Raw genomic sequence first — 19,989 nt, forward strand, 5'->3', positions numbered from 1 at the left:
ATTTACCTGCAATCTATACCTGTATCCCTCCTAGGAACAATGTTTCCTTTCCAGTTGGTATGCTCCAAACATTTGATCTCTTTTTGTTTAATCACATTCCTCTTCCACAATTTGGGGCGTCTTTTCTTCCTTCTAAATTAATGTAAATCGTCTTCGGACTCGTCTGACAGTTCCATCACTGAAGCCATTTTGACAACAGTGGTTTCGACAGGGAGAAAAACATTGAACAAGTCCCATTTTAGAACAAACAGATCCGGAATCTCGTGAAAATACCAACTACAGTAATAACTCGTACACCTCAAAAATGATGACAAGTCCCGTCTCCGATCTCAATGCCTCAATTATCAACAAAGTTTTCCCATGGAGGGAGATGTCATTATTTACGACATAATGACTTTTACATTTTTATGCATAGGACTATTTGGAACCATTAATGGTACTACAAGGTAGGAAATCAGACACAATGCAGGGAGCAGGCGAAAGTGATAGTATTTAGGTTACCAGAGTTAAATAGTAACACTAGAGCTGTGCAAATTGCAGATGCTATGCGCAGCTGTCGCAAAGGAGAAATTTCACTTCAGGGAATTAAACAATAATTCCTTCCACAGCCTAGACATTATCGTAAGGCTTCACTGTAGAAGATGGCCACGAAAAAGTACATCTTAGCAGAGGCAGAAAGCTTGATACTTGTTCCTGAGAACTGCAACGTCAGTGGATTTACACGGGTTTCAGTACTACTACAGCATTTCCCCATCCACAGAAGGACGGAGAGCGGGACCAAGTGACGTAAAACGCTATTGCTAATGGCCATAAAAGGAGCTGCAGTTACGTTTAGGTTTCGGCTGAAGTGATATCGAACTTAAGAGTTTCTTAATTTAAAATCAAGAAGCACCTCTACCTACCGAGTAGAAGTAGGAGAGAAATCTAGATGTGGTTGGCACCCTGGAGGTGCAGAACGACTCGCCAGATTGACTGAACCTTGTTAAATGCCAGTGGATTGGCGGGTCGACTACAGGAAGTGAGAAATGGTGCGCCGCCACGATTCTTTAAAAACCCATGTTTTTGAATTCAGAGGGAGTTCTCAGTCAGCTCGCTGGAGCTCCAACTCCATGTTGCTCGTGGCCAGTCTTGGTAAGCTTCGGAATGACTGTTTTTCTCACTTTGAGTATTGCTCTCAAGTTTGTATTTAACGTGCCGCTAGTGTTCGCTACTTCACTTTGCACTTGCCCCCATGGCCTCAGACGCTGACTTCTGTTGTGCAACCAATTGCCTATTTTGCTTTTTCTAATGTTTAGAATCAGCCTTCAGTGTAGTATTTAGTCTGATCACTAATAAATAGTGTTAACCTGACCCCTGAATTCCACTGACATTGCAGATTGACCTTTGACCCATTGTCTTCCCTCTACTCTATGTCGGACACAACACCATTACCTATCTCATTAACTGCACGATTATGGAAAACACCTATCTAGACTCATTAAAAATGTGCTTAGTTGAACTAATGTATAAGAATGGCTCCAAAAACAGACTGAAAACTTTAGGCCAATTTCATTAATCTCCATTTTAGCAAGATCTTTAAATATATCTTGCTTTTGCAACTCAGTGACTATTTCCCAAAAAATAATAATGTCACTGAAAAACTACATGGTGTCAGGAAAACGACAGCATCATCACAATACTCTCTGAATTTTTACATAGCATACTAGATGAAGGAAATTTGGCAACTGTCGTATTCCTTGCTCTTACAAAAGAGTTTGACTCAGTTCAACATGACATACTAATAAATAAGCTTCACGTATATAACTTAAAAGATTCAGCAATACTACTGCTAACTGAGTACCTGCCAAACCAGAAGCAGTGCACAAAGCTAACCTATCAGATGAATGACCGAATTGTAATCTCCCAGTCTGATAGTGAGACAGTGAAACAAGAAATCCTGTAGGGGTTAACTCTTGGCCTCTTTTTCTTCTTGGTCTATGTGAATGATATCAATCAGCCACTCCAAAACAGTGAGCTATGCAGATGACACATCTGTGTTATTTTTTAAGAAAAATATCTTGAACTTACATCTTCTGCAGCAGGTGGAGTGATAAGTATTTTCATGAACAAGATTTCAATGTAAACGTTAACAAACCACAATTATTATCTTTTAAGACTGTTGACTCTGAGCATACCACACCTCTGTAAATAATAAAATCAGAATTCAAGCAATGGACACTAAGAGGTGTAGATTCTTAGGTCTGTGATTAGATAAAAACTTGTGATGGTCAAATCAAATTAACTTTGTATTTGGGAAGATTAGTAATGGATTACATCTACTCAAGCACCTAGCAAAAACAGTTACAATCTCTACTAACAAAGCTGTTTACTGTAGAACAATATGTCCGTTACTAAATTATGGCAAATGCACACCTCAATAGATCAGCGCTGCTGCAGAAGAAGGCAATTAGAATACTGCATGGTTTAAGTCATAATGATTCTTGTACAGAGGTTTTTGTGCAACATAAGTACCTTATAGTATATTCATTGTATTTATAAAATGTAATTTTATTTTTTCTACATCATCAAAAACATTCCAGAAAATGTAATAGCATACATGACCACAGTACTAGAAATAAAAATAACTACTTTAGACAAAGAACTAATCTAAAAATAACAGACCACAGCCCATACATCAGTGGTCAAATCTGGTTTAACAAATTGCCAAAAGACTTATGTGTACATGTTGGAAATATCAAAAAGAAACTTGAATTATTCCTGACAAAGAAATGTTTATAGTCACTTTCTGAATTTCCAGTTGAAAACATATGGTATTACAGTTTTTATTAGATATTAGACTATGTTAATTGTATACATATTTTTGCGTCTTTACATCCTCTTTCATATCTTTGTATTGCAGTTTTGTTAATTTGTATCAATTATCTGTTTTGTCTGCATTTTAAAATATATTCTCAAACTGATGTAAAACAATACTGGCATTTGTAGAAGTCATCATGTGTCGATTCAATGCAAAAATGAAATAAATGAATAAACAAAATACGTGCAAGAGATAAAATCTATAAGCCAAATGTTGGTGATTTCCACTTCTATATTTTTTGAAAAATTACATCACTCACAGAAACACCTCAACGAACACACCTGACAAAGTTGGTGATACAGACTTATACTGTACCTTGCCCTGAAGCTTGTTCGTCATGTTAGTGGCCTATAAACTTTAGCAGACAACTGTTTAAATTTGTTTTTTGCTCTTAATTTCTGTCATGTCCATGCAACACTTGTTTTAAATAGAAATATTATGGTACATCACTTTTGTGAATAGCACATCACGAAAGCGTTTTCAGAGGTTTTTCTGCTCTTAAAGGCATGTTTGATATGATCAGCTGCTTTTGTAATACAGCATTTTCATTAATATGGAATGACAAAATTGATGGTCATTTATGTCTTTATTCTAAAAATGCTGACAACATATAATATTATGTCCAGTTGGTTTGCAATATTCCCTTCTCACAGTGTTCAGCGAGAGAACTCTTCCTACTTTATTGATACTGACCCTAAATTACATAAATAAAGCCACTATAATAAAAGTAACTAGCATAACTAAAATTCATGTATGTAAAAGAAAATATCACTTGAATAAGTCCACATACTTCTTCATTTCACGCTCGAGACTATAATCAGAGCAACTAGTATACTTCTAAATGATGCAAGGTAGCATTCTTTTTTATCAAAACACTTCTACCAAAAGCTAATTTTCGGCAGTGCTCACATGGGAGATGTTGGCTTCAAGTTTGTGACGTCATGCGAACTCACATTATTATACCTCCATGGTGATATCCCAGGCAGGACCATGCTCTAACTCATATCAAACATTTCTGATGAAAAATGTTTTGTATAAATGGAACTTAAGTATTCTGACAAAGATTTAACAAAAGTTCGTTTAGAAAATATCTTCTTCAAAAACTTTTACAGTATAATATTAACGTTAGTGTGTCACAGAGAGGTGCGAAATATTCACCAATTACCTAGTGATATATGGACTTTGATACAGTAGATAATAAAATTAATGTTGAATACAAACTAATATCACATAAGCTTGAACAAAACCTTCTACTCAATAAGGAAATTCAGGATGTGTAGTAGTATTGTGTGTGTGTGTGTGTGTGTGTGTGTGTGTGAGAGAGAGAGAGAGAGAGAGAGAGAGAGAGAGAGAGAGAGAGAGAGAGAGAGAGGGAGGGAGGGAGGGAGGGAGGGAGGGAGGGGGAGAGAGAGAGGGAGGGAGGGAGAGAGGAGGAGAGAGGGAGAGGTGTAGAGTGGGAGATGGGGAGAGGGAGAGGGGGGAGGGGGAGAGGAAGGGAGAGGGAGATGGAAAGAGGGGGGGAGAGAGAGGAAGAGAAGGGGAGGGAAGGAGAGAGAGGGGGAGGGAGGGAGGAGGAGGGGGAGAGAGAGGGGGAAGAGAGAGGGGGAGGGAGAGGGGAGAGGGGGACAAATAGAGAGGGGGAGGGAGAGTAGGAGAGAAGGGGAAAGGGAGAGAGGAGGATGGAGAGGGGGAGGGAGAGGGGGAGGGAGAGGGGGAGGGAGAGGGAAAGGGAGAGGGAAAGAGAGAGGGAGAGGGGGAGGTGGGAGAGGGGGAGGGAGAGGGAGAGAGAGAGGGAGAGGGAGAGGGGGAGGGGGGGAGAGGGGAGAGGAGAGCGAGAAGGAGAAGGAGAGGGAGAGGGCGAGGGAGAGGGAGAGGGGAGAGAGAGAGGGAGAGGGAGAGGGGGAGGTGGGGAGAGGGGGAGGGAGAGGGAGAGGGAGAGGGAGAGGGAGAGGGGGGAGGGGGGGGAGAGGGAGAGGAGAGCGAGAAGGAGAAGGAGAAGGAGAGGGAGAGGGAGAGGGCGAGGGAGAGGGAGAGGGGGAGGAGAGGAGGAGGGAGAGGGAGACAGAGGGATAAGATGTGGGTAGATGTTGCTGCACTCAATCGTGGTAGAACAGAAAATCCAGCTTTTGTATGAAGATAATTTACCTATTCAGATGTATCCAGACACAATGGAACAAACATGCACATCAGCATCACGTGCCTCTATTTGCAGCCAGGTGCTTTAGCGGTTCGAGACACTCTTAGAGGGATTGAACATAGTTAAACATAAATCAGTCAAGGTGAATAAAAGTTGCAATCATATAAATGACTGAACATTCCATATCTTTAGCAGTACCGAGACACTCTTAGAGAGATTGAACATAGTTAAACATAAATCAGTCAAGGTGAATAAAAGTTGCATGATACAATCATATAAATGACTGAAACATTCCATATCTTTCACAGAAAGTGTACTATAATAGTGGAACTGACTCATTTCTCGTTATAACAAGTAGTTGCAATTGTGATGTATGGAAAATACAAATAATTTTAACTATACTAAACTAATGTATAGACGATGAATGAAACAACAATTAATTTCATCTGTTTTGTATTCAGAACAGAAAATTTGATGAGAAGTGAGGTAGATCTCAAGAATCGAAAGATCGAAAAAAGTGCTTGTGAAAATGAGTTGTATCATGGTATTAAGGTTGATACCACCATTTAGTGTTGCGAAACTAGTTTTAAGAAATAGAGATATGTTTCACTGCAGTTTCATGGAGAAACGATAAGAGAACTAACGATAGCCTCAAACACAAGAAAAACTATGGAAGATTTAGATTTGTGACACAATAATTTTGCAAAGTGTGTGGCAGAATTGTGTGCTTATGACTCTGTGGTGATGCAATCAGTTGAAGACCATCACCGAAAATAGTGAAGTGTAGAGTATCTCTGTTTTCTAACTCATGGCTAATTGTGTGTGCTTATTTTCTTGTCAGTGCAGTGTGGCATTGTGTTCTGTTCTCTTCTACAGTAGTCAAACTCGCTGAAGGGAGATATACCACTTCGTAACAACAACTGTTTATTACAAGAACTAAGCTAAATATAAACTCTGAGAATAATCTACACAGGACTTGAGAACAGGCAACACACTGAGGAGCAGGGAAGATTAATGAAACAGCCCCAGGGGGCTGGTAACTCGTCGACAGTCCCCTGATGAGCAGCAGGTGCTGTGATCATACAGTCCTACTAGGCTGAGAGCTCAAAGGCAGTCTACTGGTAACAACATAAGCCAACAAGGCAATGAACATGAGGGCAGTCACAAAAAATACTGAAGAGCAGCTGGTGCAAGGTGCAGAGCTGGACGTGGCTCAGGACGAGGGTGACACGGCACTCAGGTGGGGCAGTGTGAAGTGGCAGTGGCAGGTGTTTTCCGTAGCAGAGACTTGAGGCAGCCTGTTGGTTGTTCAGAGTTCAGGGCGTAACTGACCAGTGGAGGGGGCGGAGCCTATGGAAGGATACATACAAGGTATCATGTGTGCATGTGACCATGCAGATGTAAATTAGTGCCCACGACTGCAGCACTGTCAGCTGCGACTGGCCGCCCTCAGATGCTGTAGCGATTGCTGGCAGCTTGACTGTACACAGTAGCTTCCCTCTTCTGTTTACAAATAACCTCCTAGGTGAGAGAGGGAGCGTAACTGATGTGCTTCACTTAAGTGCGGTGGTTAAATATGCAGGGAGCGGCCCTACACCCTCAACATCCCTATCACGTTAAAATGAAATGGTGCAGCCATCTCAAAGAAGCGCCACACACAGTCGCCAGTGCTGACTATCCAGACAACTGGACAACTTCACCAATGCGTAAACATGTGCCTGAAAAATGACCAACGTGTGAAGAACAAATTTAACGTAACCTTGCATTCCAGAAGCACTGAATAGAACTAAAACATTAAATAGAAAAAGAACCCCAGGAATGACATGAACATTTGCACTAGAATGCGACGTATAATAAAAAAGATTTCTGAGCATGGGTGTAGGTCTCTTCACCACTGATACACAAGAACAGCAAAAGCACACAGACATTGCAAAATGACTTCCAAAAGCCCAGTGCAAAACATATGAATTACCGAACAAAAATGCTAAACAAGAAGGTGATCCCCAAAATAACAAACACAGCTTGTCATTGAGGGGGAATGGCTAGTGGCTTCTGCATGTGATGGCTGAACCAGTTGGGCCCTGGCAGTGCTTGTCGCGAAACTTCCATCTAGGCGCAATACAGGGCTTGGAACAATGCATGACGGGATCTGCGACATCAGTGGGAACAGTAAGACTGGTGGGAGAGCTGGCAGCAGCAATGGAAGCGGCCGTGCGGGTGGCAGCGGTGACGCCAACTGGAACGACTGGATCAGCAGTAGCATTGCTAGAGAGGAACTAACTGACAAGACAATTAACATCAGCGCTGACAGGACTGACGCCGAAGACGAGAGAATCGGCTTCTGATGGCGTTACAGGCAAGGGTTGGGCCAAGAGTGGTGGGACTGCTGCCGTAGAACCTTGTGAACTGAATCCCAAGGACCACATAATACAAAAACACAACAAATAACCTGATTCAAAATCGTCCAGCTTGCCACACAGAAAACATTTGGACGCCGAATCTGGATATGTTTTTGAACAAGCTCTCTCAAACACGTTGGCGACAACTGATCGACATTAACCAAGACCATGGCACGCACACTTTTCGGCTGGAGGCGACTGTCACGACAAAAATGTACACCTAATTGTTCCACTAACAAGTCGTAATCCAAGCCCCCAGGTGAGAGCCTGGAAAAATTTGACAACACAAACGAAAAATTTCTACACTCACACTTGCAAGATAATGAGCATTGCGTTGCACATCTCGTGTGTCGCCATAAACTGCAACTGTTGAAGGTACAGGTCCCAGTACTTTTTCTGTCAAACACACGTAAAGTGCACGCAAATGCAGGAGTAGCGGCCTGAGATGTGGCTTTAGAAGCCAAGATCTGGGCGAGCTAAGATGTGCTCTACAGCAGTTTCTGATCCTGTAATTGAACGATTTGAGACAAACGAAGCTCTGACAATAGGACAGACATGATAATTGAAGAGAGACACGTAGTTAATGCAAAAAGACACACCCCGCAAACTGGAAATAAACATTTAAGTACTGAGAACAACTCAGGACAACAGCTTCAATTAAGAGAAGTCCTAGTCATACAACATGTGAACAGACCACCTGCACTATGCTGAAGAGACAACAATGGCTGTGAAACTTGGTTCACACATGTGCATAGACTGAGAAACATGCCCTGCCCTAGGAAGCAGGAAATGCGATCGACGCCACTGCCTACAGACTACAGCAACGCAAGAAGCATGAGATGCTGCCCTAACAACGACTGTCATACAAGCAAAAATCCATTTTGGTGAAAAACCACACAATAAAACTTGAAACCAAATCCTGCTCCAGCAAACGAAGCAAGATACGTTATCACACTAAAAAAAGATATGAAAAACCAAAACATTAAACCTTTCACCTCGTCGCCAAATGTTCTAAGAAGGAAGAGAAGAGTACAACACAAGCACAGTCCAGTAGGCATGAAAGCACTACGACTAGACGCCGAATGTTCCGTCCTCTTATAGAGGAACTAGACACTGACTTTGCAATAACAACTGTTTGTTACAAGCACTAAGCTAAATACAACCTCTGAGAATAATAAGAACGAAATTTGAGAACAGCAAAGCATTGAAGATGTAATCTCCCTGCCCCCCTTCCTTCCTAATTCCATCTATTTTCCACATCAGTCTTTTATGAAGATTTGAGAGGAGCGAAGATTACAATAAACTTTCTAGTTTACTTAGCTCGTCATGGAGAGTTGGCTCCAGTTCTTCTTGTCTTGGCGGCTGATTCTTGAAGCTGAAAATGTCCGATTTTAGGTCCTCATGGCCGGATTGATCTAAATAAATTTGAAGAATGTTGTTGCAGAATTTTTGTTTTTATGTAGATATATTTTTTCACATTTTAGTATATCGTACAGCCTTTTGATTTTTCATATTAACAAAGCCAAAATTACATTGTTCGCACAAAATACAAAAATACGTCCCATCACATTTGAAGCATGCTTACGACTCTCGCACACTGTGGAAATAACAATATTCCAAAGGATTTATAATTTTTCTTAACAGATCAAATACTACTAGCTTTAATTTCGATTATTATTTCATAAATGAATCCAGACATAAACATAGTAACCAGTATAGTATTGTGTAATTAATAATAGAAATTGTAAGTTGAAAATATATCGAAATTTCAAATATTTTTAATAATTTTAACTATACATTCAGAGCTAGTACTTATCGATTGTAGCATCGAGGCTAAACTTTTTGTAAACTAAATCCTTTCATAACTTTTAGCTTGAAATATACAGAGTGTTACAAAAAGGTACGGCCAAACTTTCAGGAAACTTTCCTCACACACAAACAAAGAAAATATGATATGTGGACATGTGTCCGGAAACGCTTACTTTCGTGCGAAGACAATTTTGACAACGATGTTCTGAACTGGGGGGGGGGGGGGGGGGGCAGGTCATTCTAGTCTCAAGAAACAAGGACTCGAGACAATATACAGCACTCCTTACTAAATAAAACAGTAAACCAGTGAAAAACTGCTTTTAATAAACATTTTAAATACAAGAATGCACTTGTACAATCCGAGAAAACATGCAGCATTTCTTATTAAATAAAATAATAAACTAGTAAAAAAGTGCGAACATCTTCTGGGGGGCGGGGGCAGCTGCCCCCCCCCCCCAACCCGTGCCCCTCGCTGGGTACGCCCATGTTCTGAGACCTGTTCTTACATTAGGAAAAAAAAATGTTGCGAATTCACAAAATTGTAAATTTTAAAGACAGTTCTACCCCAGCACTGAGAATATTTAAAAACATTTAATTCAAATATGTACGTACAAAGGAAGGTGGAAGATTTTGTAACAAATTATATTGATATCGCCGCTTCACAGTCACTGTTTTTAAGAAATATTCTTGCGTATCAAGCAATCAGTGCATATTTTAGCTTGACGAAACTTGCGTGAAACAGAATCACTTTAAGAAAGAATGTTAGAGAAAGACTGATTCGTTAAGTGGCTTTAAAATACCACTTGTTAAAGTTGGTAAGCCGGCCGCGGTGGCCATGAGGTTCTAGGCGCTTCAGTCCGGAACCGTGCGACTGCTACGGTCGCAGGTTTGAATCCTGCCTCGGGCATGGATGTGTGTGATGTCCTTAGGTTAGTTAGGTTTAAGTAGTTCTAAGTTCTAGGGGACTGGTGACCTCAGATGTTAAGTCCCATAGCACTCAGAGCCATTTGAACCATTTGAAAGTTGGTAAAGGAGGAAGCTTCGCACTGTTTATGCTTCTGGATACAGCATACTGCCAACCTAATTAATGCTGAAATGTTCAATCTTGTAGCACTTTGTCGGCAAAAGCTGGGACAGACGGACGTTCAATAGAACCTGCATGCACTTCTTCGACAGAACCACACTACACAAAAACTCCTTCGAACAATATTAACGTTAGCTTTATTGATTACAGCCACAGGAGACAGCAAAAAATACATGGCTTGTTCGCTGATTCCAAGCTTACAGTTGAAAATAATTTAACATGGTAGCCGGCTAGTGTGGCCGAGCAGTTCTAGGTGCTTCAGTCTGGATCCGCGCGACCGCTACGGTCGCAGGTTCGAATCCTGCCTCCGGCATGGATGTGTGTGATGTCCATAGGTTAGTTAGGTTTAAGTAGTTCTAAGTTCTAGGTGACTTATGACCTCAGATGTTAAGTCCCATAGTGCTCAGAGCCATTTGAACCATTTGAATGTAACATGCAAGGAACAAAAATCATCAGCGTTATCTCTTAACTACAAGCAAACCAAACAGCTAGCTTAGAAGATACAAAAACAGAACACAGATATATAAAACAGCCTCTGGTGGCTGGTGCACGAAATGTTTGACAGCACGGCTTCCAAATGCACACAGATGACATATGCGATATACAACACTACGTAACTGCACTATGTCGCCTCACACGTCATAAGCCTTGAGTAAAAATTTATGAAATCGATTGTATTTTGCAGGCACATGATCAGACAGCATTGCGTTCACTACCATATCATTGCCAGTACAATCCACTAGAGCTCATAACGGCACAAGTCAAAGGGTATGTCACAGAACAAAACACAATATTTCAAGCTGCTGACGCAGAAAAGGCTTATTTACAAAGCAGTTGACTTCAAAACACCTTCAGGATGGACTGACTGTGTTTGGCACGCAAAATGTCTGCAGGAGGACCTGGAGAGGTAAATCTGAATTGACAATCTGCTTGATCCCCTCATCATCACTCTAAGACCAGATGAATTGGACACCGACATGGACTGCATCAATGTAGATGATGGCAACAGCACTGATTGAAAACAGTGAAAGGTAAGGCGCACATACAATATTCATGTTTCTGTTTTTTGTGAGTTCTTTTCCATAGTAGCAATTTTACGAGTAACATAGAGCCATGTGGCATCTCTGATGCAAAGCGACAGTTCTTTGACTAGGTGCTTTGGTTTTGTCTTCCTGTCTTTGTGCTCTAGTGCTATGTTCGAGAGCCATCTTTCTGTATTCACTCTATCAAGTGACGAAGTAAATGCCGTTTCGATCCTATTATCATGGTCCAATGCCACGAAAACCCACAGTGGTGACCCCGACTTCAACGTTGTGCATTCGGGAATTATTTTGTGCTTATTTTCATCAGTAATGGACTCCATGTGCCGGCCCACATTGTTTTGAGAACAATGGATCTACCAGTGGCGTTATGTGCAAGTGTGTCACACCTTTCAGTTGTGCTTGTGTTTTAATAGTGTTCCTAATGTACAGTTGGTTAAAAGAGAAAAATTTACTGGTCCCTGCCATGCCAGTGGCCGATTGAATTTTATAGGCCCAACATGGCCACCGTCAAATGCTACTACGCAGCATGGTCTACCGCCTGGACAGTGCACGCCACTCACTGACATTATGAATGACAATCGGCTGAAGAAGGACGTTGTGTTTCACCCTCCGGTTAAGCAGTTGCCCCTTCTGGTTGGTTTGATGTGCAAACGCAGTTCGAGAACTGTACTCTGTGGTCACATCAAGATTGCTTTCCACCCATTCTCGTAGTGGCACCGGCCGTTTCTTCTGCGCTGGTTTCTGGATCAGCTCTCCCCCCCCCCGCCCGCCCCCCCCGCCCCTTGTCTGTATTACGACCACCTTGACCCACTGTTGCACCAGCACTGGCTGTTACACTCGCGCCGTGCCTGGCTCCGGGTCTGCAGTTGGGAACATAGTGCCATAATTTGTGCTGGCCCACTCCTCTTCGTGTGCTGCTTGCGGCCGCCCCCCCATGCAGACCTCAGGCGATGTATCGCCCACCACTACTGCACTCCTGGCGTTGGGGGCTCCCTCAACCACCAACACGGATCTTCACCTGCCTGTGCTACATCAACATCTGTTACCTGGCAAATTTCCTAAGCTGCCTGTGTTGCAAAAGGACAACCCTAAGACTTGGTTCGCCCTAGTGGACCATCTACTGGATATCCACAGGATCTCGGAGGATGACACATGTTTCATGTGCCTGGTGAGCCACCTCCACAACCACCCTGACCTAATCAGTGATCTGCTGCTCTCGCCACCTGTCTCGCCAAGATGGCGAAAACTTTGCTTGTTGAACACCTTTCTCGCCCTCCAGCTGAGACCATCCACCACATCATCGATGAGCCGGCCGGTGTGGCCGTGCGGTTCTAGGCGCTTCTGTCTGGAACCACGTGACCGCTACGGTCGCAGGTTCGAATCCTGCCTCGGGCATGGACGTGTGTGATGTCCTTAGGTTAGTTAGGTTTAAGTAGTTCTAAGTTCTAGGGGACTGATGACCACAGATGTTAAGTCCCATAGTGCTCAGAGCCATTTGAACCACATCATCGATGACAAGCATCTCAATGATCGCATGCCTTTGCAGCTCTGGTGGTTCCTTTGTACATTGATTAATGACCAAGCTCTACCCAACACCGTGCTGTGGAATCTGTGGATGGTCAAACTACCATCAGACCTACATCTTCACCTGCTATTGCACATCGCCGACCCTCTCGAGGTCTGCCTATGCATGGCTGATCGGGTCTATGCAATCAATCGTTACCGACAGTGCCTGTAATGGATAAATCACCTTCACCTTCAGTTGGCACTCCTGCTTCCTGGTTCCACACACCACTAGTAGAGGCCAGCGCGCATGCCTTAGCAGCTCAGCGACTTTCAGGAGGTACTACCTGTGTCTTCCTGACACCAGCCAAACTCCCCGAGCAGCAGCCTGAGCATTCTCTAGCTACGATGCAGCCAGTTGCACCCCCCGCCGTCCTGCAACACCTCGCCTTCAAGCTTACCCACATTGCTGGTACCATGCAACCTACAGGGATGCCACTCGCAACTGCCGCGAACCTTGTGCCTACCCATACAACTCCGGTGGGCACATTTAGGTGCCCCATCTCACCATGATCTTATGGCGCCTACCTGCCAACGCCGCGCTGCTTACACCAATGACATGACGCCTCTACATCACAGACTTGTCGTCGGGCACATGCTTTCTCGTCGACACTGGCGTCAATGTCAGCATTATCCAGGTCAAGCATGTGGACATGATGCTTTCTCCTGCTAACATCACACTGATTGCTGTGAACCACTCTCATATCATTGTCCTCGGTTCCATCAAGATGTCACTTCATCTGTCAGGCAGAACATTTCCTTGGACCATCTATGTCGCCGATGTGGACGAACCTGTGATCGGGTTGGACTTTCTACGCAATTATGAGCTTTTGCCAGACCTGCAGGCTGCTACGCTCCACCACACGTCTGGTTCGACTTTTCTGTGCTCGAACGAGTGCAGCACATCTCCACTCTCCACATCCTTGGCCACACTTTCCACATGTGCTTCTCTGCTTGAAGATATTATGACTCACCTCTGATTTATCGGACGTCCGCAAGCAGACCAATGGACTATGCACTCATAACATGGAGTTACACTCCCACATTGCTACTGCCTCTGCTGAATTGGCTCATGCACGGATGACCTTTTGCAGAGCTGCTCCTGTCAATGCAGCCTCCCTCCCATACTGCGTCTTTGGTCTGCTTTGCTCCTGTGTTGAGCTGCACCTTTCCTGCTGCCAGTTCCACATTCATGTCATTGGACCTGCTGGCCGTTGTGCCATGCCTACCATCACCATCTCCTGCCGAGACACTGCCCACGTCACTCTGTCCCGGCTCACTTTCCGTGAATATCACACCACATGCTCAGCTGTCGCCCACTGCCGATGCTTGGTACACACCATCCCGCCACACCAAGGTCAGTCAACCATTCCACTCATGCCCCCCCTCTCGCCTCACCATGCGTGCCTCCCTTCGCAGATCTCGGCAGTCAGCAACAGCACCTGCCACCGAATCTGCACCACGGATGGCCTGCCCGTACGTCACAAAGCTCGACGTCTTAACGCTTCGAAATTGTTGTAAGCAAAAGAGATAGTTCAGGATTTACTGGCTTTGGATGTGTTCTGACCACCAGATAGCAACTGGTCCTCTCACATCCACCAGGTGGCTAAGAAAGGCGGTTTGCTCTGCATGTGCAGCGACTACAGGTCCATTAATGTTAGGACTATCATAGACAACTATCTGATTCCTCATATCCAGGATTTCACGCAGTTACTGCATGGCTCGAAGTTCTTTTCTGTCTTGGACTGTTCGAAGGCATATCACCAAATTCCAATGCACCCGCTGGACACTCTGAAAACGGCGATCATTACGCCATGTGGCCTTTTAGAATACTGCTTCATGCCCTATGGTTTAAAAATGCTGCACAGACGTGGCAACGTTTCATTGATTCGATTTTGCTACCACTTCCTTTCGCTTTTGCCTATTTGGATGACATACTAATCTTTTCCTCTTCTGTGGAGGAACACCAATTTCACCCTGATGCAGTTCGTGTGGCTCTTGCAGCCAACGGCGTGGTTATCAAATTGCAGCTCTGTTCCACATCTGTTACTTTCCTTGTCCATATGGTCTCGGACGATGGCCTACGCACTACTGACTCACGAATCACGAACATACTCATTCTGCCTCTCCTCGAAGATTACGCACAATTGCGCCGTTTCCTAGGGATGGTGAACTTTTATCAGTGACATACACCTTGGGCTGCCTCCATCCAGTCGGCTCAAACCGACGCCCTCTCTGGTAAAAACTCTGGTAAAAGTACAATGGGAAATCGTAAGCTGACTGGATTAGGCCCATGCTGGATACTTTCGACAATTTGATATCGGCCACTGTGCAGGCTATCACTCTCGCGCACCCCGACCCCAAGGCGCCGATTTCTATCGCTACCGATGCTAGGGAGTTAGCGGTAGGTGCTGTCCTCCAACAGCACACTGCAGACGCAGCGCAGCTGCTCCGTTTCTTCTCAAAATAGCTTACAAGGAGTCAGTGTAAATGGTTGGCGACGTGGACACACAACATCTGCTCTCAGACAACTGATCTTCACTCGTCATCAAACCTAACGCCCTACATGGGTCATCAACTCCTATCTTCTGTGCCGTTTCTACTGGTTCGCCCCACCCCTTGGTAGTGTGGGATTTTCGACACATTACATAATCTTGCCCACCAGGGCATGCAGGCAATGGCACAACTCATAACCGAACATCTCGTCTGGACAGGTGTGCGCCACGATTGCCGCTCGTGGTCACGCGTGTGCATTCCTTGTCAATGGAGCAAGGTGAGCAGACATGTGCAACCGCCTTTAGGACAATTCAAAGTCCTCAGGGGCCGCCGGCGCCACATGCACATTGACATGGCCTATCCTCGTCTCCCGACCAAGGGATGCAAATACATCCTTTCCATGATCGACCGCATGTTCCGCTGGGTTGAGGTGGTACCCCTGGTGGACATTACAGCTGAGACAATCGTTCGCACGTTCAGTTTGGCGTGTGTGGCTAGATTTGGTTGTCCCTTGTCACTTACCACAGACCAGAGCCAGCAACTCGAATCGTCGCTTTTCGCTCACCTGTGTGGGCTGTGTGGGGTGACGGAATTTCACGCAACTGCATATCATCGCTGGCCGCTTTGGCAGAGCGGTTCTAGGAACTTCAGTCTGGAACCACGTGACCGCTAGGTCGCAAGCTCGAATACTGCCTCGGGCATGGATGTGTGTGATGTCCTTAGGTTAGTTAGGTTTAAGTAGCTCTAAGTTCTAGGGGACTGATGACCTCAGAAGTCCCATAGTGCTTAGAGCCATTTTCGAATCCTGCCTCAGGCATGGATGTGTGTGATGTCCTTAGGTTAGTTAGGTTTACATAGTTCTAAGTTCTCGGGGACTAGTGGAGCAATGGCACAGAACTCTAGGAGCTGTACTCATGTGCAGTGGCAGACTTTGGTCTGAGGCTCTGCCATGGGTACTGCTGGGAATCCACTCCGCTCACAAGGAGGACCTCAATGCTTCGTTGGCGGAGGTCCTGTATGGTGAACCACTCGTTTTGCCTGTCGAATTCGTCGGGGATACTTCTCTGACGGACGCTACCAACCTGCCGGCCCTCGTCGAATATGTGCTTGCTCACGTGGCCTGCCTTTGCTCGCTTGTACCTCGCGCTCACACTACACCATGGGTGTTTGTTCATAAGGACTTGAAATCATGCAGTTTCGTCATGTTATAAGATGACTCTGTTCGTGCAGCTCAGCAACCTTCGTACTCCTGCCTGCACTGCGTATTACGCTGTGGGGTCAATGCATTCGTGATTCTGCTCAACGGGCGTCAGAGTACAGTTTTGGTACAACGTTTAAAACCTGTGTGGACTCTTCTGGAGCTACTTCTCGCCACTCCCTGCCAACCTGTGTCCGCCGCCGCCGCCGCCGCCGCCGCGCCCGCCGCCGCCGCCACAGTGGCCCCCTCCGACACGCCACCGCCTGCGCAGCTGTCCAATGCATGGGACCCTGACGATGATGTGCCCAAGCCACACACTTCGCGTGCTGGACACCACATGTGCCCGCCATGCTGGCATGAAGATTTTCTTTGGATGAGTGCTATCTCTGCACTGTCAGGGGGAGGGGGGGGGGGAGGGGGAGCTCGGTGGCGTCTCTGATGCGAAGTGACAGTTCTTTGACTATACTCTTTGGTTTGGTCTTCTTGTCTTTGTGTTCTAGCACTATGTTCAACAGCCATGTTTCTGTATTCGCTCTATCAAGTGACGAACCCACTTACATATTCCATCTCTTCTGCCTGTAATGAAAACACTATTTGTAAAGGATGCGTAACACTTTGTTTTAAAGCGTCTTCAGTGCTCACTTTTTTGGCTCCTACATCATACTGGTGCTGTCTTCTGCACTCAAAATTTAGATTTTTAGCACACTGTACTTCACTGAATCTCTGTCAGGGCACATAACGTCCAGCATGATAGTACTGTGCCAAGGCTTGCATATTCCCAGGAATCTCGTACAGATTCCCGTATGGAGGACATAGTGAAAGACATCCCTGGGTTGTGAAGCAGCTGAATGGGTTGAAAATAAATAAATCGCCAGATCCTGATGGGAATCCAATTCGGTTTTACAGAGAGTACTCTACTGCATTGGCTCCTTACTTAGCTTGCATTTATCGCGAATTTCTTGCCCAACGTAAAGTCCCGAGTGACTGGAAAAGTGCAGGTGACACCTGTATATAAGAAGAGTAGAAGGACGCATCCTCAAAATTACAGACCAATATCCTTAACTTCGATTTGTTGCAGGGTTCTCGAAAATATTCTGAGTTCGAATATAATGAATTTCCTTGAGACAGAGAAGTTGCTGTCAATGCATCAGCACGGCTTTAGAAAGCATCGCTCCTGCAAAATGCAACTCACCCTTTTTTCACATATCATCTTGCGAACCATGGATGAAGGGTATCAGATGCCATATTCCTTGACTTCCAGGAAGTGTTTGACTTGGTGCCCCACTGCAGACTCCTAACTAAGGTACGAGCATATGGGACTGGTTCCCAAATATGTGAGTGGCTCGAAGACTTCTTAAGTAATAGAACCAAGTACGTTGTCCTCGATGGTGAGTATTCATCGGAGGTGAGGGTATCATCTGGAGTGCCCCAGGGAAGTGTGGTAGGTCCGCTGTTGTTTTCTATCTACATAAATGATCTTTTGGATAGGGTGGATAGCAATGTGTTGCTGTTTGCTGATGATGCTGTGGTGTACGGGAAGGTGTCGTCGTTGAGTGACTGTAGGATGATACAAGATGACTTGGACAGGATTTGCGATTGGTGTAAAGAATGGCAGCTAACTCTACATATAGATAATTGTAAATTAATGCAGATGAATAGGAAAAAGGATCCCGTAATGTTTGAATACTCTATTAGTAGTGTAGCGCTTGACACAGTCACATCGATTAAATATTTGGGCGTAACATTGCAGAGTGATATGAAGTGGGACAAGCATGTAATGGCAGTTGTGGGGAAGGCGGATAGTCATCTTCGGTTCATTGGTAGAATTTTGGGAAAATGTGGTTCATCTGTAAAGGAGACCGCTTATTAAACACTAATGCGACCTATTCTTGAGTACTGCTCAAAGAATTTGGGATCCCTATCAGGTCTGATTGAAGGAGGACATAGAAGCAAGTCAGAGGTGGGCTGCTAGATTTGTTACTGGTAGGTTTGATCGTTACGCGAGTGTTACGGAAATGTTTCAGGATGTCAGGTGGGAGTCTCTGGAGGAAATCGCTACTGAGGAAATTTAGAGAACCAGCTTTTGAGGCTGACTGCAGTACAATTTTACTGCCGTCAACTTATATTTCACGGAAAGACCACAAAGATAAGATAAGAGAAATTAGGGGTCGTACAGAGGCATATAGGCAGTCATTTTTCCCTCGTCCTATTTGGGAGTGGAACAGGGAGAGAAGATGCTGGTTGTGGTACAAGGTACCCTCCACCACGCACTGTATGGTGGATTGTGGAGTATGTATGTAGATGTAGTAGTGCAGGACAGTGACAATGAAAGTACAACCTAGTGTGTCAGTATGGCAATGACAATAACAAATCATGTAACAGAGAAAAAGTCCAGCACCACTGGCTGCATGCCTTGCTAACAGAAGGCAGCACCATTGCTGCTAAGAGGTGCAGCCAGTGTGAGCTAACTTTCTTCTGCCCCATCACATGGCCGCAAATAGTATCTGGCAGTTGCAACCAGTCAGCCAACCTGGGACTGCCACCTTTGGGAGTTATGTGGACCTACCAGTATGTCCTCATCCTGGCAATGTAGATACTTGGCTGCTTGATGCTCAGGGCCTCCAGGACTTTGATACCTCAGCTCATATTGTAACTGTGTTAGAGACAATTGTATCATTGTGTTTTTCTTAAGACTTTGATTATATCATATCATCTGGGACTAAGCCATTCTTGGGGAACAGTTAAACTTTGACTCGAACTGGCAGCAGTGTTTAATAAGACAGAAACGTAGAGTGATTAACTATTGTTTTGTATTCTTGTGAATTTATGCTCCAAGGTGAATTTACTTGCCATAAATGTGTTGTTCATCATCTACCCAGGTGTTAATTCTTCTGCACCGCACCTAGCATTGTCCACTTCAGCTGACACACAATATATTTTAGTTTTCATATTTTTATAAATCTGTAACCCATTTTCCTGTATTTCAATAAAATAAAATAAAGTTACCTGGTCAAAATAAAACTTTGATTACAGTCGCAAAAGATTGTATGCATCACCATATTAGATTCAGCACTTTTTTAATATTAAAATTGTTTACCTCAGAATGTTACATACTATATAATTTATGGTAGACTGTTCCATGTTGGCAGTAGTTACACAATGCACATGGGAAGCACAGCATATGTAAAGCAGGGAAGCTTATGGGCAGTGCATAAGAAACCAGGTGGCAGTGAAACATATAGTTGAGAGGGGCAGCCATGTGTAGCATTATCAATGCATTAGAAGTTATTGATCTTTTGATACAGATTATTATCTGTAAACTTCCTGTTGGTCCTTTGGCACAAGCATTTGTTTTGTATACTTAGATGCTGGGTCGTGTAGATGCTCAGGGCAAAACACAAAA

Source organism: Schistocerca piceifrons, chromosome 1 (genome assembly GCF_021461385.2).
Source record: "Schistocerca piceifrons isolate TAMUIC-IGC-003096 chromosome 1, iqSchPice1.1, whole genome shotgun sequence".
Lineage (NCBI taxonomy): Eukaryota > Metazoa > Arthropoda > Insecta > Orthoptera > Acrididae > Schistocerca > Schistocerca piceifrons.